General features: G+C 43.8%; 1 protein-coding gene and 2 pseudogenes across 1 annotated transcript in view; 2 read left to right on the top strand and 1 right to left on the bottom strand.

Annotated features, from left to right (window-relative positions):
• LOC101563879 overlaps window positions 1-6,311 on the bottom strand; it is a 45,217-nt pseudogene extending 38,906 nt beyond the window's left edge.
• A 4,825-nt stretch (window positions 6,312-11,136) lies between these two features.
• LOC101583213 lies at window positions 11,137-11,357 on the top strand (annotated as a pseudogene).
• A 2,963-nt stretch (window positions 11,358-14,320) lies between these two features.
• Window positions 14,321-25,151, top strand: part of Fam163a (family with sequence similarity 163 member A) — a 72,078-nt gene continuing 61,247 nt past the window's right edge. Inside the window, exon 1 of the mRNA XM_004643437.2 lies at window positions 14,321-14,452. The gene's annotated coding sequence lies outside the window, so the exon portion shown is untranslated. The remainder of the gene's footprint in view (window positions 14,453-25,151) is intronic.

Below are 25,151 nucleotides of genomic sequence, written 5' to 3'. Positions count from 1 at the left end.
TACCAAGAGTGAGGTGCAACCAGCAAAGCTACAGGAGTAGGGTCACTCAAGTCCTTGAAGTTCACATTTGTTACACAACTCGCTCTGAATCCTGGACCCAGAGTTAAGGATTTAATGTTTGCTCTACTGGGTCTTAGTCTTGCTTTGGTCTATTTTCTTTTTATTCAGAGAAAGGGAATGTTTATCTTGCACCATTGTGGTTGGAAGTACTTAACTTTCTTTTTTATTTTTACAGAGGCTCACAACTAAGAGTTTGCTTTGAGTCTCAGCGGATACTTTGGATTTGGGCTTCACAGCAATGCTGGAATGGTTAAGACTTCAGTGACTCTTAGAGATGGACTAAATGCATTTTGCATAAAGTGATGCACATGAATCTTGGGACTCAGGGGTGGAATGTTATGGTTTTCGTCCCCCAAGAGCCTTATGTGCTCATAAGCAGGGCTTTTGAAAAGTGATTGAAGTATGAATGACTGTAGCTAAATGTGCTGTGAGGCTAGGTCAGGAGAGGTGAGTCACTGAAAGTGTGACCTGGTAAGGTGCTACACCACCTCTGTCTTCCCTCACTACTTCTTATCCACCATGATATAAGCAGCTTCCTTCTGTCCAGGCCCTTCTACCATGTCATGTGTCTCAGTTATCTTTTGCTTGTTGCTGGGACAAAATACTGACAACCAAAATTAAGAAAGAAAAGGTTTATTTAGCTCACAGTTTGTGGAGGTTTCAGTCTATACTCAGCTGGTTCCCAGGCAGAGTGGTACATGGCAGAGAGCAGCAGTTCATGCAACAGAAAACAGTGAAGGGCAAAGGAAAGGGCAGAAGCTGCAGCTTCTATCCAGCCTCTCACCCCTCCTCATATTATAAACAAGTTACCCTGGGACTGGGGGTGCAGAACTCACACAGGATGACACTCCTCTTTCATAGGATGAGTATGTTTACAAAACTAAGAATCCTGGCTCTCTGCTGAGTCACTTAAACTCTAAACTTCTCAAGTTGACAGTGTATCAATCAGTACAATCCACCCCTCGTCAACTTGAAAACCAGACATTTCCTTAAACCAGTTTCCAGGTACATAGACATGCTTATTAACATTTTACAACTTGAACATTATATTACATTAGAAGCATGACATTTTGCCCCTGGGCATCCCCCTAAAGACTCATGCACATCCCTTTATAAAAGGCATTTTAATCCATCTCTAAGAGTTTCCATAGTCCTAACAGTTTCAGCAATGCTGAAAAGTCCAAGTCTCGAGTCTCCTCCAAGATCTAAGGCAAACTTTTAGCTGTGAGCCCCTGCACAAATAAAAAGTTAAACACTTCCAACATTCAATGGCATAAGAAAAACATTACCATTCAAAAATGGCAGCAAGGGGCTAGGGAGGTGACTCAGTGGAATAAGCGCTTCTCTGGCAAGTGCAAGGGCCTGAGTTCAATCCCTGATTCCAAAAAAAAAAAAAAAAAACAACCTTGTGACAGCAGGGTGCAAAGCATTAGGACCAAAGCAAGTCCCAAATCCAGAAGGGCAAACATTATGTCCTGTAGTTCCATGTGGAACATCCAAAGAAATCTGTAATGAGTTGTGAGCTCCAAAAGCCTTTCATAGCTCCACCTCTACGGCACTTTTGCTGGTAGCTCCATGGCTTTTCTCTGGGGCTGGCTTTTCTCAGACAATACAGAGTCCTGGCTTTTTTTAAACTTTTGGGGTTTCCATCAAATAAGCTTCTCACTCACAGCTTTACACAGTGCCCTCTCAGAGGCACATTGCCTGGCTTCCCAGGCCTTCTGAAATCTAGGTGGAAGCCTTCTTAACCTCAGAATTGCTGCATTCTTAATGCACTTAAAAACCAATGCTATGTGGATGATGTCAAGATCTGCTGCCAGTTGGAGCAGTAGCCAGGCTTTCTTCTCTCTTGGCTGTAGGGACTGAGTGCCTGGATTACTCAGCACTCTGAACATGATTCTGAGGAGCAAATTCTCTATGCCAGCAAAACTCTGGAACCTGCTGCGGCCACCACCTCCATTCTGGAACATAGGGCTCTGTGGCTTTCTCCTCAAAGCAAAGTTCTTCACCCTTGAGATTCTGAGGCTGAGAAGGACAAGAACCTGCCACCTCCTGTGATGCCTTCAGGACATCTTTTCTACTTTTCTGTTCCTCTTGGGCAATAGAGATCTCAACTCTATCTTTGCAGTCCACAGCCTTCTTGGCACTTCCTTTCTGGCCAAACTCACAACAAAAATGATAAATCATCCTGCTGGGCTCTTTGCTCTTGACTTTTAACATATATCTAACTAAAAGCTCCCAACAATAGCTATGACACTGCCTCAATATTTAACTGCCTTGAGATTTCCTTTGCAAGATTAACTAGTCCACTGCCCTTAATCTTAATCTCAGGCAAAGTCTCTGCACAGGAGCAAAATGCAGACAAACTTTCTGCCATGCCATAACACAAATCACCCACAGTTCAACAACCAATGCAGTCCTTCTTCCCAGCAGAAACCTCCCCAGCCTCATCTTTACAGACAGGCTTTTTATCAGCATTCTGGTCTTCTGAGCTCTGACCACAGTTTCCCATAAAGAAGAGCCAAAGGCATTCCAGCTCTTTACTAGTAGATGACATCTCCAGATCTTTCCTCTCTCTTCCCATAAGCCATTCCCAAAAGCCTGTAATCCACATTTTCAGGTCTAGCCACAGCAAGGACCCCAATTCCTGGTACCAAATTCTATCTCAGTTACCTTTTACTTGTTGCCAGGACAAAAATACAAATACCCCAAATTAAGCAAGGAAAGGTTTATTTAGCTCACAATCTGTGGAGGTTTCAGTCTATACTTGGATGGTTCCCAGGCAGAATGGCGCATGGTAGAGAGCAGCAGTTCATGGCAATAGAAAACAGAGAAGGGCAAAGGAAAGGGCAGCAGCTGCAGGTTCTAGCCAGCCTCTCTCCCTTCCTCATATTATAAACAAATTACTCTGGAGCTGGGTGTGCAGAATCACACAAGGTCCATGCCCTCCTCCTGTACAGCATGAGGATGTTTACAAAGCTAGGAATCCTGGCTGTTTGCTGAATCACTTAATTAAACTTCTAAACTTCTCAAGTTGACACAGTATATCAGCCAGTACATCATTCAACCATACAAGGATTGTAGCTTCTAAAACATGAGCCAAAATAAACTTTTTTTCATTTAAGTTATGGGTGTCAGCTATTTTGTTCCAGCGATAAGGAAAAAAACTATGACAGAAAATAATATTATGAATAACTGAACAGTAAAAATTGAATAACCTAAATAAAATGGACAAATTCTAAAACAAAAAAAAAAAAAAGAATTTACACAAAACCTTCTCCATGTAAAGAAAGTGGACATCATGTACTGCAAATATGCACTAATAAAAAATAAATTAATAAAAATTACCAAGAATTATTGTGTGTTTTGGAGTGAAGGATGTGTCTGAGTACTGTATTTTAATAGGGTTAGTGGCAATATATCTTTTATTGTAATAAATTTTTAAAATTTAAAAAAATTTCTGAAAATATATTTAATGTAGAAAGACATAGGTTATTGAAATTCATTCAAGAAGAAACAGAAAAATTTGAGAAGGGGAAAAAAGGGACAAGGAAAATAAAAGAAGGAGAAAATAGAAACAAAGATGTTATAAATGAAGAAGGGAAGAGGGGTTTCATAAAAGGGACAAGGAAAATAAAAGAAGGAGAAAATAGAAACAAAGATGTTATAAATGAAGAAGGGAAGAGGGGTTTCATAACTAAAGGGATGGGAGGGAAATGGGGAGACAAAGCAAGATACTCATGTACAAGTACATACTCCCTATGATGAGGAGTGCTATCAGCATATCTAAAATGCATCTATAAAATAAAAAGTTAAAAAAAGGGAGAGAATTGAAAAGATTGTCCATCACAAAATAAAGGAAGAAGAACATACACTGAATTAATAATTAAGAAACTTCTCACAGCCAAACATGGAGGCCCATGTCTATAACCCCAGCTGTTGGAGAGGCTGAGGTAGAAGCTTTCTCACTGCAAATCTGAGGACAACCCAGGAAACTGAGTAAGAGTATCTCAAAATAAAAAGACTAGAGCTATAGCTCAATAGTAGACCACTTGCCTAGTATGTGCAAGTCCCTGGGTTTGATCCCTAGTAATGAAAAATCCCATAAAATTAACAAAGCTCTAGTAGTGTAACAGGGGAGCCCATTCTGGAAATTGTCCTCAGGAGGGTTGTTTGCATCTTCCCTTCCTACTGCTTTAGCACCTCCTCCCTGTGATTAGGCATCCTAAACTCTCTGGAGAAGCCTCACGTGAATAATTGAGTTGGTAACTTTAGTAACCAGCCATAGACTATGGAAATAAGATACCCCACTCCTTCTAACAAACAAACATCCAGGACAGCCCAAGGCTCACTGCCCCTCCCAGCCTGAGAAGACTTAACCCCAAGGAGATACCTTCTCCAACTTCTTCAAAGCTGGTCTTAAATAAATTTGATTCCTTCCTGCCAACATTCATGTATCAAATACTGGTATTTCCATGGCAGGTGACATGAAAGGACATTTGACTCTAGTGACCGTAAGACCAACCAAGAAAAATGTAAGAGACATTACCAATGCTTCAAAAGTGCAGCAGAGAACATCACCACACTCACTGCAGTCATCAAAGGGAATAATACACTGAGAAGCTCTGCACGTATAGTTTGGCAACTTAGATTAAATGGATCGATTAAAAAGTACAAGGTGGGAAAGATAACTCAGCGGACTTAGCACCTGCTTAGGCAAGCTCAAGGACCAGAGTTCGATCCCCAGTACCACATGCCATGCCAGCCCCACCACCTGGTGTGCTGAGCTGGCCACCAAGACCAGATGTGTTGGCACACCCCTGTAATCCCAGGAGTGGGGAGGCTGAAAACAGAAGGATCACTACGAGTCCAAGATGCATAGTGAAAGCCTGTGCTAAATAAATTTTTTAAAAGCATATAAACTACCACATCATTAAATACAGACAATTTTCATAGCCCTGTAATGACAAAGGGAAACAACAAAAGCAAGGAAACAAAACACAGGATAACTTTACATTGGTGGATAATAGACTATGGCCCTAGTACAAATTGCTGAATTATTAAGGTGGCCATCCAGTATGGCTGAAGCCCATAAAACAACAGCTCATCTTCCCAGAGACCACCTCCCCTCTTCTTCTCCAGCTCAGCCCAGGGTGCAATTTCCTTTTACGTTTCCCACCCACACAACAGAGCCTCCAATCAGCTCCTTTTATGTCACTAAACCTGTCCCTTAAACTCCACCCCTAGCAAAACTCTATAAAGTCTCAGGTCAGAGGATCTGCCCATCTCCCTGTCCCTGGTCCTCTCCGTGTGTTTAGAGTTAATAAAGGCTTTCCCTCCCCCCTATTTCTGCTTCTCTGCTGCACCGCCACCACTGCTGCCATGGTTGTTGCCTCTAAAACCCATCATTTGTGGTGCTGTGACCTGGAACGGTGAGTAGTCCCTGCCCCAGTTTTGAGCTCCCTCACTGAATCACCCTCTGCTTCTGCCGCCTGCCATTGCTAGCTCGCATCCAACACCAGCCAATCTCAGTCCTCACTCATGAGCCCAAAACTACGGGGGTCTTGTTTATCTTTCCTCTCGTCTAGTCTTGAAAATCGTGAACTCACGTCGGGACCCCCCCCCCCCCATCTTCCTCGGCCATCTGGTCCCCAGCTCCCCACTTTTTCTAGTGACAACTGATAAAGTGGGTGTTGGCCTTCTCTCTCTCATACTCACTCCAGGCTAAAAAATGATGGCTTTTTAGTGGGAAGTGATGTCGGGCTTTTGCCCTAATCTTTGGCTCATGTTAATTCAGCCATCATGGGAAATGCTCTTCCCAGCCTCCAAAGCACACACGGCTGGGCTGTCTCATAAAGAACCTCAGCACCCTCAGGTCTCAAGGATATCTCAAACCCAAATGACCAATTTTTAAATTCTATTATTGTAACCGCAAATGGTTAGAAATCCCTTAAAAGCCTTTGTTAACTCTAAAAACACGTCCCTCCCCACCTTCTTCCCTCGGCTATTCCCCTGCCATATCCGCCAGCACTACCTACTCCACCCCTCTGTTGGAAACTGTATTGTCTGTGTCTTCCGACTGCGTCTTTACTTACTCCACTCTCTGTGGCAACATCTCTGCCCTCTGTTTCTGCCTCCGGTTCTCCTGTAGATTCCTCCAGTTCCCTCGTAGATGCCGCTGCCTCTTTACTCCTCCATATTGAAACCTCAGGCGCCAGCGTCTTCTCCTTCCACCTTTTCTCCTCCGGCATTTCACATCCACTTCTCATGACTCAACCTTCTCCCAATGAGCTGACAGCCTGTGGCCGCCTGCCATGTGGCCAGCCACCACCATCTTGTAGGCCATGTCGCCATTGTGCGGTCCCTCCTCCTAGGAGCTCAGAGCGCCAACTTGCGGGGCTCTGTCACATGACAAGCCGCTGCCATTTTGTGTGCCACATGACCATCCACGGCCACCGTAGGGTCGCTCCTCCTGTGATGTCAGAGCGCCAGCTTGAGGTGCTCCATCACATGACAAGCCATTACCACCTTACATGCTGTGTGGCCATCCATGCCTCTGTAAGGTTACTCCTGTGACATTAGACTGCTGACTTGCTGCGCCAGCTACATGATGGATCTCTGCCATTTTCCAGGCCATGTGGCCAGCTGCTACCATGTTACACAGTCATTCCTCTTGTGATGTCAGAGCACCACATTTTAGTTCCTCATCACATGATGGGTCACCCCATCTTGCACCCTCTCCTTTGATATATAGTAACTATAAATAAGAGAATTTTGTGTTTTTCAAATTCTTGTAAGAGATCTTTATAAATTGACCTACAAAAGTTCTGACTAGTCTTTTATAATTAAAAACTTAAAAATTAAAATCAAATTTGATCAAAATATATTTGAGTACACTCTGATTTTGTGAAGATGTTCATTTGTGTGTTGTATATTTTTGTGCTTGTATGTTAACAGCTGTTCCTCTTTTTATTTGAACTTTGAAATATAGACTTAAAAGCATGTTTTCTCCTGAGTTACCAGCTGCTCTAAGTGATATCAAAATTAATTTGTAATTAAATAAAAAACCATTAAAATGGGGAAACATTGTTGGACAGGGCTCTTTTTTTTTTTTTTACAGGTGATTAATAGGACAGTTTTGATAATCAATACACTGTACATAGTTATCTTCTTAGTGGTTATCCATAGTACAAGAAGCAGACAGGATATTCTGTCCAAACACAGACAGGACTCTTGATTGATGAATAGTGGGTGGCCAACCTTTGTTCATCAAGAGAGAGCCCCAATAATCTCCTTAAAAGACACTCCCAAAAATTTGGTCATTGGTTAAAAGACAAAGTTTTTTCAAAAATTAAAATAAGATTTTCTCATAAAAGATGCTCAATATATTAAACATATTAAAGCCTTCCAACATACTATACGGTACAGTATAAATTTTCTTTCAGATTTAAACAAATGCCTTTCTCTTATGCTCCAGGTATTTATAATAAGCAGTTCCTGTCAAGCCAACATGAAGTCATCAGCCATAAAATGTATGTGATATATATCCTATGTACATTTAGAGATAAAAAAAACAAAATAGGGATTCCATATGACTATTATGTTACATTGCTATGTATGACTATTGATGTCAAATGATCTCTACGAAATTATGTAACTGTTGTCCATTAACATTCTACAGGGATTTAATTGCTAAAATGCCCATGGTTGATAAGAAATAATATTTCTCTGGTTACATATTTCAAGGTATTTGATACTCAGATAAAATTCTAATAATCAAGTGTATTGCTCCAAACTAAGTATACTAATGTAGACCCAGATTCTCCTAAAAAAAAAATTTGCTATTAATTCCTATTTTATATCCTCATCTATTCCTGACATTCATACCAAGCTAAAAAGACAAATCTTGGCCTCCAAACCCCACAGGAAAACTTACTTAATCTAACGTTCCGTGTCTTCAATAATAGAGACCAAAATTAACTATACATATTGCCAACTTTTGACTGCGGCACTCAGAATTCCCATTATAGCAGGATCTTGACAAGGTAATGGTGAGCCTAAACAATGCTGCCACCTGAGCCAAGCGTGTGAAGAAGGACACTGGGCATGAGCCTGCCCCAACCCGCAGCCCTCACTAGGACATCTACAAACTCAAGGGTCATTGGAAATGCAACTGCCCTGTTTGTCAGACAGCAGGTAAGTCATCCAATTCCCTGCTCTCACAAGAAACCTTGCTGTAGCAAGATCCATATATTTGACCTGCTTGGTCTTGCTGCTGAAGAGCAACAACAGAGCTTGGGTTCCATGACCCACATCGAGGCACCTTTGTCAAGAGTCCCCGAGTCTCACTGGCCTCTCAGGTTAAAAAAGAAAAAACAAAAAACTCTTTGCTTTCTCATATCCCTCCTTTTACTACTCACTTTACTGTCCTAGACCTTGAAAATGCCTTCTTCACCATTCCCTTACACCCAGATTGCCAGGACCTCTTTGCCTTCTCATGGACTGATCCAGACACTGTCCAATCTTAACAGCTCACATAGACAGTCCTTCTTCAAGGGTTCAGAGATCATCCTCACTTCTTTAGTCAACCCTTGCAGCTGACCTCAAAACCCTTGATTTCAAGCCCAGCCTGCTCCCTCAGTATTTCAATGACCTCCTCTTTTGCTCCCCGTCTCATGCTCTGGCCCTAAGACACACAGCTACTCTTCTCAATTTTCTGTCAGGATGAGGTTACAGGGTCTCTCCCTCCAAAGTTCAGATAGCTTCACCAAAAGTCAAATATCTAAGACACTTTCACTCCCACTACTAATGCAATCACTGCTGACCACAAAACCCTTCTTCATGACCTTCAGGTACCCACCACAAAACAGCAAGTTCTCTCCTTCCTTAGTTTGGCTAATTTCTTCCACCTCTGGGTTCCCAACTTTGCTTCCCTAGCACAGCCTCTCTATAAAACATCAAAAGGTTCCTTGTTAAAGCCCCTTGACCTCATTGCTCCTAACAGTTCTCCTTTCACAAACTACAACAAGCCCTCCTGAGGGTCCCAGCTCTCACTCTACCCAACCCCACTCAGCCTTTTACCCTACACGCCACCTCTTAGGGTCACAATGCAGTGGGTGTTTTAGGACATAAAAAGGGACCATCCTTTCTGGCAATAGCCTACCTTTCTAAACAACTAGACAACACAGCTCACAGATAGATTCCATGTCTCTACACACTTACATACTAACACAAGAGACAAAAAGTTGACTTAACAAAATATACAACTGCGTTGCAGTACTACAGATGACCCTGACTCCTTTTTCTCACATTGATATCAAAAACTAAAGATCAATAATCCTCCTGTTCAACATGGTCATGGTAAAATGACAGATCTTGGTCCCCCTTTTGCCCCCCCCCCCCCGTGTCTTTTAATCATGATGATATATACTCATAATGTGCTGTCTTTTTAAACTTTTCTCAAGGTTTCTTCAGTCTCCGATGCTAGCCATCATTAACAATAAACTTTTTTTCCAGCTATCTAGTCCTAGCTGAGACACCTGGCACTAACTTCTACATAGGTGTGAACCGTCATCCTGTCAACTCCCCTCACCCCCAAGATGATGCCCCACCCAGTTCAGCAGGAAGCAGTCTATGAGACACATTGCCCCTTTTATAACAACCAAAGATGGGAATGATAATTTATAGCCCTAGTATGAATTGCTGAATTATTAAGGTGGTCATCCAATGTGGCTGAAGCCCAGAAAACAACAGCTTATCTTCCCAGAGACCACCTCCCCTCTTCTCCAACTCAGCCCAGGGTACGACTTCCTTTTACCTTTCCCACCCACACAACAGAGCCTCTAATCAGCTCCTTGTATGTCATTAAACCTACCTCTTAAACTCTACCCCTAGCAAAAGTCTATAAAGTATCAGGATCCCTGTCTCAGGTCAGAGGATCTGCCCATCTCCCTGTCCCTGGTCCTCTCCGTGTGTTTAGAGCTAATAAAGGCTTTCCCTCCCCCTATTTCTGTTTCTTTGCTGCACCACAGCTGCCTCCATCACTGTTGCCTCTAAAACCTATCAGTGGATATACGTATCATGTAGACTATGATGATTTCACAGGGTATTTATATGTTAAAACTCATCAAATGCTGGCAGGAACGTGGAGAACCTGGGTCACTCACACATGGCTTGTGTGACTGTGACATGATAATGTTCTTCTGGAAAACAGGCTGGCAGTGTCTTTAAATATGAAGCATGTAAGTATGCCATAATATAGCAATTGCATGTTTGAACGTTTATCCCAAAGATATGAAAATCTTTACACAACAACCAATACATAAGTGTTTATGGCAACTTTACTTTAGTAGCTCAAAACTAAAGGAGGAATTCACATCTCCTCAAATAGCAAGCAAGCTATAAAATGTCCACGCTATGGAATACTATTCGGTAATAAAAGGAAATGAAATACTGATACATACAACATCCTAGTCACTTTCTTCTTCACTGGGACAGAAAAAAACAACTCTGAAACCCACAAGTTAAAGGAGTATGTATTTTGGCTCACACTTTCCAGTTCATTGTCAGCTGGCTTCACTGCAGAAGTAGCATGGGAGAGGGACACAGCAGAGGAAAGCCACTCACATAGAGGTGACAGGGAAGTAAAGAAGCGGGGAGCCTGGGAGCCACTCTCCCAGCAGGCCCCACCTCCTGACATTTAGCTATGGATTCATCAGTGGGTGAGTTCATAAGTGAAGATAGTGCTCCCATGACCCAATGCCTTCTAAAAACCCCACCTCTGAACACAAGAGACTTTGGGGAAATTTTTTTATATGTTCTTCTTTTTTAAAAAAATCTTGTATTTAATTATTTGGTACAAGGTCCTGCTATGCAGCTCAGACTCCTGTCTGAGTGATCTTCCTGTCTCAGCCTCCCTAGAGCTGGGAATACAGGTGTGTGCCATCACACCCTGTTTACATTCTTTATTTAAACCATAAAATAACCTGGTTGAATCTTCAGGGAAATTATGCTGAGTGGGGAAAAAAATCCAAAAGGTTACATGTAGGGACATTGGTGTTAAGGATAGTAATGACCATGAGTTCCAGTGGGTTGGCACAACCCCAGGTGCGGGGGCTTCTGGCCAGGCACCTGTGGATCCATATCATTGGAGCATTCATTGTCTCCCTGGGGGCTGCAGCTCTCTATACGTGGCTGAACCAAGAAAGAAGGCATAGCAGGATTTCTACAGAAATTATGATTCCATGAAAGATTGTGAAGAAATGAGGAAGGCTGGTATCTTTCAGAGTGCAAAGTGATGTAGGAATGAAAACTTTGCTTTGGATTCAGTTCCACAGGATCTATCTTCCTGTGGGAAGGGAAGTAGGTGTGATCACAGGGATCCTTGTGCTGATAGGAAAGTTCTGTACCCCGACGGTGTGCATGCCAGCATCTGGGCTGTGCAGCTACACTACCAGTTTTCAAGATGTCATCACCGAGGAAACTGGCAAAAGAATCTCACTGTATTATTTCTTACAACTGTATGTGATTCTATAACTATCTCAAAATAAAAATTTTGATTTTAAAAGCATAATCTTAATCAAAAATTACCATAAAATGAGTAGAAGATATTTTTAGTCTATAATTGACAAAGGCAAATAGCCAGAACAGATAAAGAGCTTTTATTAATCAATAAGAAAGTGTCACATAATTCAATAGAAAAATGAGTAAATATTTGAACAAGCAATTTAAAAAATGGGAAATTCAAATACCTTTAAAGTCATGTAGAAGTGGCCAGTGGCACTAGTAATTAGGGACAAGAAGTGAGAATCACTGAGTTACCATTATACTCCACTGGATTGACAAAAAATAAGAAATAATATGTGTTGGCAAGGATGTGGAGCAACTTGCACTACCATAAATCTCTGATGGGGATGTAAATTTTATGGCCACTTTGGAAAATAATTTGGCATTCTCTAATAAAGCCTAATATAAGCATACTTTATAGCCTAGCAATCCCATTCTAAGGCGCATACCCTAAAGAAAAGTTTGCATTAATATACCAAGACATACACAAAAATGTTACTAGCAGTATTATTTGTATATCCCCAAATTAGAAAGATCCATGTAGCTATAGCACCAGAATTCACAAATAAATCCTGACAAGGGCCTACAAGGGAATATTAAGTCGTGATGAAAAGGATGAACTACAATTATAGGTAACGAAGTAGATGTCTTCCACAAACATAACCAAATGAAAGCAGAGGCCAGGCAAATACAAAAATATTCACACTACGGTATTTAATTTATAGAAAGTTTATTCATTTTGACGGAACTGGGGATAGAAAGTAAAAATAAGCAAAAGTAATAATAATAAGCAAAAGTTTAGGAACGCACTACAAATTGATAAAACTCTGAAGATATATATAGAAAAGAGCTGCCATGAAGTCAGGCTAGTTGTCATTTTGGCTGGAAGGGAAGGGCTTATGAAAAGAATTAAAGAGTAGAAAGAGGTTTGGCGTGCTAGCAACAACTTGGGTGGGGATCACACAGGGGTCTGACTCAGTGATGCACTAGGCTGCCGTATGCGTTGTTTTCACTTTTCTGTGTAATGGTTAATAGTGAAATTACAGCCCTCTCCTATTTCAGTGTATTGCCTTTGAGAAGAAATGAGAGAAGAAGGGAATTTAGGTGTGAGATGTGACTGTGCTAAGAAAAGATGGCACATGCCAGTGAGTTCCATACTTAAAACCTGTGAAGTGTCAGAGAAAGTGTAAAGAAGTAGAGTGTTGAAATCATAGTAGACTGGTGAAATGACTAGGTGGTTTGTTTGCCTTTGAATGCCTGCTTAAGGAATAATAAAGACGATGAATTAGGAACAATAAAGATTGCTCAGGTGCTACATTTTTTTTTTTTTTTTTTTTTTTTTTTTTTGGCGGAACTAGGGATCGAACTCAGGCCCTTGCACTTGCCAGGGAAGTGCTTATTCCACTGAGCCATCTCCCTGGCCCCTGGGTGCTACATTTCTTACTCCTCAGCTTTACAACTTGGATGTGGTTTGTGGGTCCATGGCTTCTCATGGTTTGGAGGGTTGTGATTTTTGTTTGTTTTGGTTTTGGTCTTATTTTTCAAACAGTTATAGTGATTAGCTTTGCCTTGAACCCCACTGTGACTAACCTGGGTGTATAGAGGAACATATTTGATATAAAGAAACACATTCCTGGGCTTATCCTGGGTAACCCCATCTCTGCCCCCTCCTGGTCTTCTGTCCACTCAAGACTGAAAGCAATATGTGGGGGGGGGGAGAGAAGGCGAAAAGATTCGAATAAGTGCAAGTTCTTGTTTTTCAGCAGAACTTTGGAATTACTGGTGTCAGGATGTGTTTGGTGTACAGCACATTGGCAATCCACAATTTATTATTATTATCATTTGTCTTTTTGAGACAGGGTCTCACTAAGCTCAGGCTGGCCTTGAGCTAACTTTGCAGCCCAGGCTAGTCTCGACCTTGCAACAATCCTCCTGCTTCAGGCTCCCTGGTTCTGGTATTATAGGCGTGCCTCACAACGCCTGGGAACCCACACAATTTTAAAACATTAAAAGGGGGTGACTTCAGATCAGAACTTCAAAACACACTAACGTTTCTCTAGTGTTGAGGAGATGATTCCCACCAGCTGTCCCCATGACAAGGAGATGCACGTGGACTTTGACACCTCAACAGCAGGGACATCCAGGTGTCCCTGGGCTTCCAAGAACCAATGTGGGCAGGAAACTGGAAAGCAGATGAGCCTTTGGGGTGCTGTCGAGGCAGGCTCTTTCCAGTGGACAGCGACACACTCTGGTCCCCAAGATTCTCATTTTCTCAGATTTTCTGTGCTGGACTTCATCCGCAGCACGCAAAAGGCCCTGCACTGAGGCGTCCTTGGGACGCCTGACCCTGACTTTACTTTTTTTAGGCAAAAAGGCAGCGGAGCTGATGGAAGGGTCCTAGGGATCCCCGCTCTCGCAGCACTCTTCGCGCAGCTCCAGCTCAATCCCCTGTCTCGTTTGGATTCTCCTAGGATTCTGACCTGCGCCAATCAGGTCGCTTGGTACCTGCTCCCCCTCCCCCCGCCGGGCCACCTGGAAAAGCGATGAGGCTCTCAGCTCCGTGCCCTGCCAGCGCTCGTAGCGCCGGGGAGGGCAGAGGCGCCTCACGTGGGCCTCCCGCCGCGGCTCCCGGAAGGACGCGCGCAGACCCCGTGGGGACCAAGCTTGAGCCGCGGGAGGAGCGGAGCCGCTCAGCTGCGGGGCCGGCTCAGATCCCCTCCGCAGCGCCCCGAGCCGAGCGAGAGGGGCGGGGCGAGGGCGGCCGAGCACCGCGGGAGGGCGCGCGGCTGGCTCGGCGGGAGCATCTTCGGGGCAGCCTCCGCACCAGGTAAGCGCGCTCGGGAGCCGCCTTCCCGCGCCAGCCCCCACCGGGGCCGCAGCGGTGCCCGACTGGCTCCTGCGGGAGCTCGACCCTGCCTCTCGCTCCGCGATCCACTCGCTCCGAGGGGCGCGGCCGGCGCGGGGAGTCTCCCGGCTCGAGGACAAGTACCAGATGGAGGTGTCCTCGCCTGAGGTCGGATTCGCGGGATTCCTTTCCCGGGCCGACCCGCCCTCTCGGATCGCTTCGCAAGGTCCCCACCCCCACCCCTGCCGGAGCCCCCACGGACATGGCCCCTGCGCCTCGGCGCCCGCGACCACCCGGGACCCTGCAGCGCGCCGCGCGGAGGCTGCGCGGGTCTCCTGGGCTGGGACCTGGGCTAGGGGGTGTGGGCGAGGCAGATTCCGCGCCGTCGGTCTTAGCGTCGGTCCAGGTCCCCGCGCGCGGCCTCGGGTAGCTCTGCCACCTGGGCTGGGCTTGCTGGTGATTTTCCTGAAGTTTTAAATAATACCACGGGCCGAGGTGCTTTCGCTGTTCCTGCGGGGCCGCCAACGACGGGTCTTGCGAGGATTGGTATCTCCTCCCGCAAGCTCTGGACCAGAAGAGCCGAGGCGGACCCCTGCCTATCGCACCTACTGGACAGAGACTCCGGACCCTGCCCCCGGGCTCCAGTCTTCTCGCGCTCTCTGGGCTCCGAGGACGCGGCAGCGGGGAAGGCGCGCTCTGGGCCGGGGCGCGGGAAGCCTGCGCCCCGCGGCACCGTGGAGGATTTGGCCCAAGCAGCGAGAGTGGGAGTCGAGTGGCACACGGTGACCGGATAAGAGGGGCGTCCTGCCGCTCGGGTCCGGTCATCCCGAGTCTCCTGGGTGTGGAGCGGCGCTTCGGGAGCCCCCCTGGAAGTGTAGCTTCTTAAATCTCTGGGGCAGGGAAGGCGGGGAGATGGAGGGTGGGGGGAAGATGTAGACCTTTGTCAGTACCCGTGGTCTGCTTTATACCACCATGTTTTACTGGCGCACAGGGGAGTTCCTATTCTTTGCGTGGAAGTGTAGAGTTCTAGAAGGCTGCGCTTCTTAGCAAGTTTGATGTGGTGGGGGCGCAGGTATCCCACCCCCAAGCTCAGGTGCTTAGTTGAAGCACCTTCAAGTCAGTGCGGCTGCTGTCCCTTCCCACACCCTCGGACCCCCGTTGGCCTGGCTCCACCCCCGAGATTGACAGAGGTTCTCGTGGCCAGGCTACGGGCTAGATTCTAGGGAAACAGCAGCGTGACTGGCAGAGATTGATGTTTGCTCTGGTGATATATGGGCCATGCGTGGTCCTTCAGCATTTAAATCACTCGTGTTTTATACCCTGCAGAGACAGGGGTGAGGGACTTTCAGATCTTGTGGATTCGCTTTGGCTGAGATTTACTGGGCTTTGAAGTCCTGTGGGGTAAAAGGCATCTGTCTGTACTAATGAAGTACTTGGTAACAATAGATTCTGATCCTGCCTCCTTTCTGCAAACTAGTAGAGGTGAATCAAAGGGAAGAAAGCAAAGGCACATTCTCTGAAAACAGTTGTCATTTCTCTGACTTCTCTCCAAAGCTTCCAGCTCTCATGCAGGAGAGGACCTAAGCTCATATATATACAGAGATGTTGACTAAATCCTGTATGTATGTATATGTCGTGCTGGCATCCAGAGACAAACTAACTGTGGCCCTATGTGGTTCTGCTGTGGCGTTGTTCAAGGCAGCAGCAGCCCCTCCTCACGTACAGCTATAATTTCTACTATCCTGGGGATGAAATGGGACAGGCTCACATACATGGATAGAAATCTTAGTTGTTGAGACCAGCAACATTCCTGCTAGAACTAGAGATCTGCCTTTTGTGGCCTTGGAGACAGGGTTCTGGAGAGGCAAGGCAACACGGGCTGCCCTGCTACTGGGAGAAAGTCCCTTATGTTTTGCCTAAGGATCTGTTTTATCTCTAGCTTGCCTATCAGTAATTAGAAATGAGTGCTGTCTCGGTCTTCTTACAAACAGCATCTGGCAGCAGGGGAGCCTGGCCTAGGAACAGCCCAGCCTTCACTTGAGGCCTGTGGTGATTCTAGCGCTCTGCTACAGACTTCACAAAGAGCCATTAAGCTGGGCATTTTCAGGGTCCATTAATTGTGAAAAGTGCTCAGAGGTTTGAATCTGACCTGGTGATTAACACTAATAAAAGCTGTTATCCTTTATTAAGTACCATTATTAAGTACCTTCGGTGCACCAGATATAAGGTTTTGCAAAATCAATGTGATGAACTCCATTTTTCATATAAAGAGACTGAGTTTGAGGTGGTTAAATAATTTGCCAAGATCACCAAGTTAGTAAGTGGTAGAGCTATACTTGGGGCCCAGGACTCTGGCTCCAATGTCCCTGAGTTTTGCACAGGGCTACTTTCCTCCCATTAAAAACAGATGCATAGTTTGTTATTTGTAGATAGAAGAAATGTTTGTGACTCCATTAGAATTTAGGGAAAGTGCTAGCTTGGAAAAAGTGGATTGTCCTTGGTTTGCCTTAATGTGTAAAGTGCAAACTATAATAACATACATGTTGAGCTTTTAATTACTAAGTACTAAAAGACTGAGAAACTATTGATGAGGTTCTGGAAAAACAGGCATGTTCATATATTTGCAGCAGGACAGAAAATTGGTACAACTTCTTTGGAAGGCGTTTTGGAAACTCCTGGCCAAATTAGAAATGCCTGTACCACATGACTCAGTGTTTCCAATTTTAGGAATTTAACTTGGGGTTATACTTGCATATGGGCACAAAGACATATATACATTGCAGAACTGTCTGAACTATGAAAGAACAACCTATATACTATCAAAAGGGGCCTGTACTTTCAGACAAGCCTGTCCTATTTATCTATAGAAAAAGAATTGGGAAGTTCTTGATATAATTAGAATGGAATGCTTTCCAAAGTATACGGGAAAGTGGGGGAAAAAAGATGTATGTGATGTTTATGCTATGCTGTCTTTCATGTTTTAAAAGAGAAGGGTAACTATAGACATAAAATCTAATAATATCCATTGCCTCCAGGAAGGGAGGACCTTTAAAATTTGAACCATGTAAATACATTAACCACTTTAAAATCCTCCTTTCCTACCCTGTGCCTGACATGTTCCCTCAAACACTTGTCCTGCTTAACAGTATAGGGCAACACATATCACTTCCTTCAGATTGCTGAGATTACCCTGGGCCAGTGGGTCCAAGCCATCCAGAATTCCTTTGACATATGCTGAGTTGTGTTTAAAAGGCCAAGGAGAAGAGATGTGTTTGGACAGCAGGCTTTATGAGCTAGGTAGGCAACCTATGTCATCTAACCTTGAAAACAATATGAATAAATAGAAACCACTCCCTTTTTAAAATTGCCCTGTTGTTCCCCTGTATAGGACAAAGTGTCAGCAGCTAGATAGCATTGCATAAAGGAAAAGGGGGGCACTATGATTAAACATCAGAGAGGGAAAAGCCACGGCTCACCTTTGACTCCTTTTCCACTTCAGAGAGAAACAGCATGAATTTTCCCCCAAATAAATTCCAGAGCACACAGGCAACTGCTTTTTTATATGCTGTTGTTGACCACAGGGGTAGAAAAGATTTGTAGATATCTATTTATGGTGTTGCATTTGGACCTCAAAAAAGGTTGAGAAGGTTTGAAAATTACTCTGGGGTCTGGGTTGTATTGACTCAGAAGGAAGTTTTAGCTCCCTCAGTTAGTGTGTCTCCACATGCCCATTTAGTTATTTCCCATCCGTCCAGATGCCCAGATTAGTTGCCTTATCCCTCAATATTGCCTTTCTGCCAGTCACCCCACCTGAAAGTCAATGAATGCATGAACAGGACAGGTGTGTGCTAGATATTGCCTTCCCTTCCTCAGGTAGGACAGGCTGTTTAATAATCTGAGCACTGAAAGACAGACTTGCTTCCAGCCACAACATAGGTCATCCAGCATCACAAGTAGCAACTTCTGTTGAGAATGGTCTATGTTCTAGTCACTCTGCTAAGCACTCTACCTATGTTATCTCTTGCTGAAACCTGGACATGTGAGAGCCCAGGCTCTTCTCCATGAAATATGTCTTTTTTTTTCTCCCTTCACTGACTTCCTTTCATCTGCACAGTAATCTGCACAATAGCATCGCACAGAAATGCACAGACCTGGTTTGGATTATAACAACATGTGGCTGAGCATTATGGTGCTTTAATGGATGAGTTGGAATCTTTGCAATATGCAAAGGTTTGTATAAGGCATAGTTCAAGGACAAGCCCATCACTGTTCTTGGTTTAAATTTCCATATCCCTTCTATCTCTGTGTGTATACTAGGGCTGGGGCTGCAATCTGACTGTGTGACATTTCCCAGGGAATGGGGGAGGGATTCTCATTGCTTTGGTCCAGACACTAGTGATGATGTAGAAGGCTAAGAAGATGGGCCTGTGAGGTCCTGCACCCAGAGGGAAAGTCAGTGGGGTGTCCCAAGTCCCAGCCCTGGGCTGAGAGTCTGTTTTCTATTTGGTGAAAACAGCCTGAGAGCTAAGAGCCACACTGCAAACCATTTCCTCCCTCACAGCTTGTTGGCCAGGGCTCACCGTTGACTCCTTTTCCACCTCAGAGAGAAACAGCATGGATTTTCCCCCAAATAAATTCCAGAGCACACAGGCAACTGTTTTTTTTTTTTTATAGGCTGTTGTTGACCACAGGGGTAGAAGTAAGAAACTGTGCTAGGCTCTCAGCCAAGTCTGCCAGAACTCAGCCAACAGGGGAAAGGCCAGATAGCCTCACTATCGAGGAAGGAAAGGAGGAAGAAGAAAGGGGGAGAGGAAGAAGGAGAAATGGGGGATAGAAGGAAGGGAACAGGAAGAGTACGGAAGAAGAAGAAAGAAAAGTCAACCTTATGACCAAAAAAGGAGCCAGGAGAGGAGGGAGATGTTTACACAGCATACTGGTAGTAGGTAATCAATTTAATCCACAGGAATTCAACAAATGTCTATTTTCAACACACTGGGTGGGGAAGAGATGAGCAAGGCACGGTCCCTGTGGTCCAGCTATCCACAAGGCAGTGTCGGAGAACACTCATCACCTATGTGTCTCTAGAGACCACAGATGAAAGCTTTAGAGGTACAAGGACCATGTCATCAGGTGTGGAGCAGCTAAGATGAATTAGATGTTGGCCCCGGGACTTCTGGTAGATTATTGGGGTCTTTGTGGAGGAGGTGACTTTTGGATTAAACCCTGACAATAAACAATGATTTTGATAAACAAGCTCAGGATAAAGGGTGGGGAGCTAAGAGAACAGCTTGGGCAAAGGCATAGGGTTCTAATAGAACACAGAGTACTTAAAGAAATACTAATGGTAATAATGTTATTGATTACCCAACTTCAAAATACTACATAGCTGTTTTTCTTCTCAGTATTCCCTCAGGGTCTCTTGCATACTAAACAAATGCTATACCACTCAGCTATATCCTTAGCCCTTTTTAGTTCTAGTTTTGAGGGTTTTGCTAAATTGAGCAGGCTGGCTTCCAACTTGTGATCCTCCAATCTCAACTTCCTGTATATGTGGGATTGTAGGCATGTGCCTCTATTCCTAGAAATGACTATTTTTTTGTTTGTTTGTTTTGTTTTTTGGTGGTGGTCATCACATTAACAGAGCTTGATGATTGGTTACATATTAGAAGCGAAGCTCACAGACAAATGAAACTATAATAAATTTATAACAAGTTCATTTTACTTTTAACTATGGCAGTAGATGGTATGCGAGATGCGTGAAACAGACGTTCTTTTTCATCAAACTACTGCTTCAGGCTGACTTTTTTCAGTGTGGAGGCAGCAGAGCATAGGAGAAGAGCATTGAGAAGAGAAGTTCTGCTTCACCATTGTCTATGCACTCATTCCTCTATTCCTGCATTTGTATATCTGGCCCAAGTACTTGGCTGACTATAAAAGAGCAAGAACGAAAGAGAAGCCATGGCTCCTCTGTCCTCCAGGAGCCTCTGCCATACATAGAAGACAGGAGAAGGCCCTAAATGACGTAAGAGATCAGGGTCAAAGGGATGTGGGAAAACAATTTGTGCTCAATAAGTACTAGTTGCTAAAATGAATAAACAATATAATAAATAGTATCGAATATTACCAAGAGAACAAATCAGAGGACTAAAAATATTTCTCTGTGTTTGTCCAGTGGATCTCAGAAAAACACTGAAATCATAATGCTCTTCAGAGAATACCATGAAACATTCATATATTAAGATGACTGAAAGTAAAATTTTGAATTCAATCAAAGGGCATCTTATCCTAGATTCTACCATAGCTATCAACTTTTAAAGAAACTGTGCTAAACAAAAGATTCGAATTTAAAACGTTCTCTCAGCTACTTATTTTCTATGAATTGTGGAAAGCCAACCAGGATTCTATTTTAGTAAAAGAAACCCTCAGTCCAGCTGGTAGAACACCAGGGCTCCAAAGGAGAGCAGTTTGGCAGTTTGAATGCTGTTGATAGATGTAGCAAGGACAATTTCAGCAGATTAATGAGGCCAGAAGCTAGATAGGGCTGAATAAAAGTGAACACTGTGGGCCAGGGCAATAGCTTGGTGGCATAAGTACCTGTCCTCAGTTAGATCCCCACTACCACACACAAAAAAATGAACATTGCATTAAGATACTGACAAGTATTTATTGAGTGTCATTGGTGACAGAGTGTGGGGGGGCATAATCAAAGTGCTAGCTGTCATGATTCTTTAACTCGTTCAGGGGAAACAAATCTGTCATAAAACTGATAAAAGCTATAAAGTAAAGGCACATGGTATCATAAAGAGCATTTAATAGGAGATCTGACACCGTTCATGGGGTATCTAGGAATTCATCCTGCAGAAGTGGAGCATGGGCTGACTCTTGAAGAATGAGTAAGTGACAAGGAGGGAGAAGGGTAAGATAAAGTTTGTATGTGGTGAGAAAAGTGAGGATGCCTCAGGCTGATGAAAGGAAGGAAGTTGACAGAAGGGTTGAAGGGAAGGCAAGATGGAGGAAGAAGTTTATGTTAGAATGGATGCAACTAAGACTGGGAGAAAGGATTCAGTCAGGAGAGAAAGGGTAAGGAAACTTGAGGAAGATAATCATACTGCAGTACTAATTACCTGAGGTCCCTTTTTCTCATCTGTACAACAAGGTTAATAACCATGATACCTACCCCATAGGAATTGGGGCTACCACAGAAAAGAATCAAGTGTAGGCTGTTATTTTAATTTTTATCCTCAGTGCCATTGGCCAGCACAGTGCTGAATGCATAATTTGTTTTAATATAAGATATTCTTCAATTCTTCTAGTTAGTTATCTCAGAAGTAGATGGACATCTCTGAAGCACTGATCTCATTCTTCTCTCCGCACTTGGAAGCCTTTCCACTACTTAATGCTGAGGGATTTGTATGATATGCTTAGCCAGAGCTGGTTCTATTAGGAACATAATCATATGGGCAGGGCACTGAGCCAGGGTAAAGAGAGAAGAGGTTCAATTAATTCAAGAGCCCAATCTCTTCTGACCTCACTTAAATATAGATGACAGGGCATCTTTGGAACTAATTCTTTTAGTCCCTTTATAGTGTCTACTGAAGCCAACTTAGAGCCAGGCCTGCACCTGGGGCTGAAGCCGAAAGATGAATAGGAATGGTTCCTTGTGTTGTATGTCTGATAAGATAAACATTGTACAGCTGTCTCACAGGGTACTGGGGAGCACAAGAGAAAAGAACCCTTGTTGCATCCATTATGCAGAGAAAGCTTCCCACAGGGGTAGTGTCTGCATGGGGACAGAGATGCGTGTCTTTTCAGACAAGCAGGAAAATGACCTTTCCAGGTAGGTGAAGGCTTAGTGGGCTGAAGACATGGCAAAGGGAGCCAGGAACTGCATGCAATCCAGTAACATTAACATGGAATGTCAGGTTATGGAGATGACAGGTTGGACAGCAGCCTGGTGTGCCACCTGCTGGGCTAAGGACCTTGACTTCCCCTGGAGCCAGTGGAGACTTTTTTTTTTATTAGTGCCTATGAATTTTACAAAACATTAGATTACAATATGGTATTTTCATATATACATATAACATTTTGATCATATCCATTCCCTTATTGCCTTCCCTTGGGCCCTCCCCCTTCCTTTATTCTTGTCCTGTTGCCTAGTAATAGTCTCTCTTTTCCAATGTAGAGGCCTTAACACCTTCTGTCTTGTGTTAGAAAAAATCACTGTAGCAGTCAGTGGGAGACACTTTGGATAAAGGAGTTGGGAGGAGTGGGAATGGAGGATGCGGTGCTAGCCAAGATTCATTCTGCTACTATAGTCAGTGGAGGAATGATGGCCAAGAGATCATGAAGGTAGTCCAGGTAAGGGCTGGCCAGATAAAAGTTCCAATATGATAGACCCAAGTGGGGGCCTGCCCCTTAGCTCAGCTCTTTAAGTGGCTGCTTCAACAAAGCAGTCAGGCTCAGGTTGCTGTGGTTCGAAGCCCACAACTCAAGCAGGCCAAACCTGCCCTGAAGGCATTCAGAAAAAAAAAAAAAAAAAGATAGACCCAAGTATGACCACAGTGGTGAGTGAATAAAAGAAAAAGCCACTGACCTTAATTGGAGGTTAGAGTGTCACCAAGATCTTTGTGAATAGCAAACTTTCTATTTCTCTATGAAATTTTTTATGACAGGGAAACAACTACTATTAAAGTTCTCAGGGAATGAGAAAGGGTCAGTGATATGATATGATATGGGTTAAAATAAATAATATTAAATGCATGGGCCTCAAGTGAGTAAGGATTTTTTTTACAAGATATAGAAAACTCTAGACTAATTCTGGAAAGCAGTTCAGATTCATGAAAGATTTCAGCTGTTGCTTCTTATTTCCAAGGTGAAACAACCACCACAAAATGGGTAGGGTGTATTTCCAACATTCTCAGACACAAAGCACTGCTTCATTACCAAATGCAGCCTTATAGATGGGTCCACATACATTCAAGATATCCAAAGATAGCTGCACTTTCATGGTGACACTACAATCCATGACAATGTCCTTGGTGGAGTAACTTTCCCCAGACCTCAGAAAATCATTCCCAACTTCTTTGTGGAGATCCTATTGCTACTGAGCATATCTTGTCACTAAGGCAAAGGAACTACATGAACAGGACCCTTCATCATCAGCTGCTGACAGTTCAATGTCATCCTTCTCTTAGCAGATAGGTTTCACCGCTGCCTCATTCCTACAGTGGGCATCTACTGTATACCCAGTGCTGTGCTGGGTATATTAGAAGATTTGGCAAAATACTAGATATGATCCATGCTTTCAAATATCTAATTAGAAAAGCCAGACTATAAGCAACAATGAGAAGTAGTAAATGCCTTATGTATTATAGAAATACCTTATACTGTAGAGTTAAGTATAGTCTTAAAGGAAGTAAGTGTACTCCAGTTATCTAATCAGGAGTTAATTAGGAGCCAAGTAAAGATGACAAAAGGCATTTAAGAAGAAAGGACAGGGCTGGTCAGATGGCTCAGTGGTCTAAAGCACCTACTTAGAACAAGCTAAGCTAAGCAAAAAGCACAGGGACCTCGGTTCAATCCCCAGCACCACATGCCAGCCAGCCTCGCCCCCTGGCGGGCTGAACTGGCCACACACACACAAAATAAATAAATAAGAATGCAAAAAAAAAAAAAAAAAAGAAGAAGAAGAAGAAGAAAGGACATATTCTATGCTATGGTTTGGGTAAGAAGGAAGTTGACAGAATGATCAAAATTGTTACTGGAGGGTCATGGAACCTTTAGGAGGTAGGGCAGTTGTGGGCTTAATAGGTCACTGGTAATATATCTTCAAAGGGACCGTGGGATCCTGGTTTCTTTTTGTTTCTCTTTGGATGCTGACCATGAGGTGATCAGTTCGTTCTTTTCCACACCCTCCACTATGGCCATCTGGTACCCCCCAGCAGAAGCCAGAATAATGGATCTGCCCAATCCTGGATGGAAGCTCCAGAGTTATAAAATAAATTAACTCTTCTTTTTATAAACCAGTTGGCTGAAGTATTTTGTCATATTAATATGAAACTGACAGACTCTAGAAACATTTAAGAAATTAAATGTAGAGCTTGATGACTGGCTGTCAAGTAGATTAGGAGGTTGGAATGACTCATGAGTTTGTGGACTTGGTGGGGACTGAGTGGATGGTGGTACCTTTGGCTGAAGAGAAAAACAGGAGAAGTACTTTGGGGGTAAAGAACATGTTGTAGACCATTTGAATTGGAGACTCCTTGAGGTAGCCAAGAATATAGCATCTGGGAGCCACTTGGGGATTACAATTCTTAAAATCAAGAAAGAATCAAAGCTCTAGCTAGAGCTCAAACTTTGAGAATCATCCACAAACATTTTGAGTGCTTAAGGTAGACATAGTGGGCAAGGATAAAAACTGAGGAAAGATTTGTGCGACCGTTAATCAGGAGGGAATGGGAAGTAGGGTATGAGTTGAATCAGGAGAGGTTGTTGTGCACGACCTCGCCAGCAAGGAAGATGCAACACACAGCTCTTCCTTCAGCAGTTTATTCAGGCCCCTTACAGCAAGCTTCTTCTTCCCCAATCCCCCAGCCCTTGGCTAATATATACTCCCGAGCCCAATCCCAGTGCGCCACGTGGGGATCGCCCATGGGTCCAGCATATGTGGAAGCGAATCATG

This window comes from Octodon degus, unplaced genomic scaffold (assembly GCF_000260255.1).
Source record: "Octodon degus isolate 3935 unplaced genomic scaffold, OctDeg1.0 scaffold00176, whole genome shotgun sequence".
Taxonomy (NCBI): domain Eukaryota; kingdom Metazoa; phylum Chordata; class Mammalia; order Rodentia; family Octodontidae; genus Octodon; species Octodon degus.
This window is presented reverse-complemented; position numbering and strand designations above follow the sequence as displayed.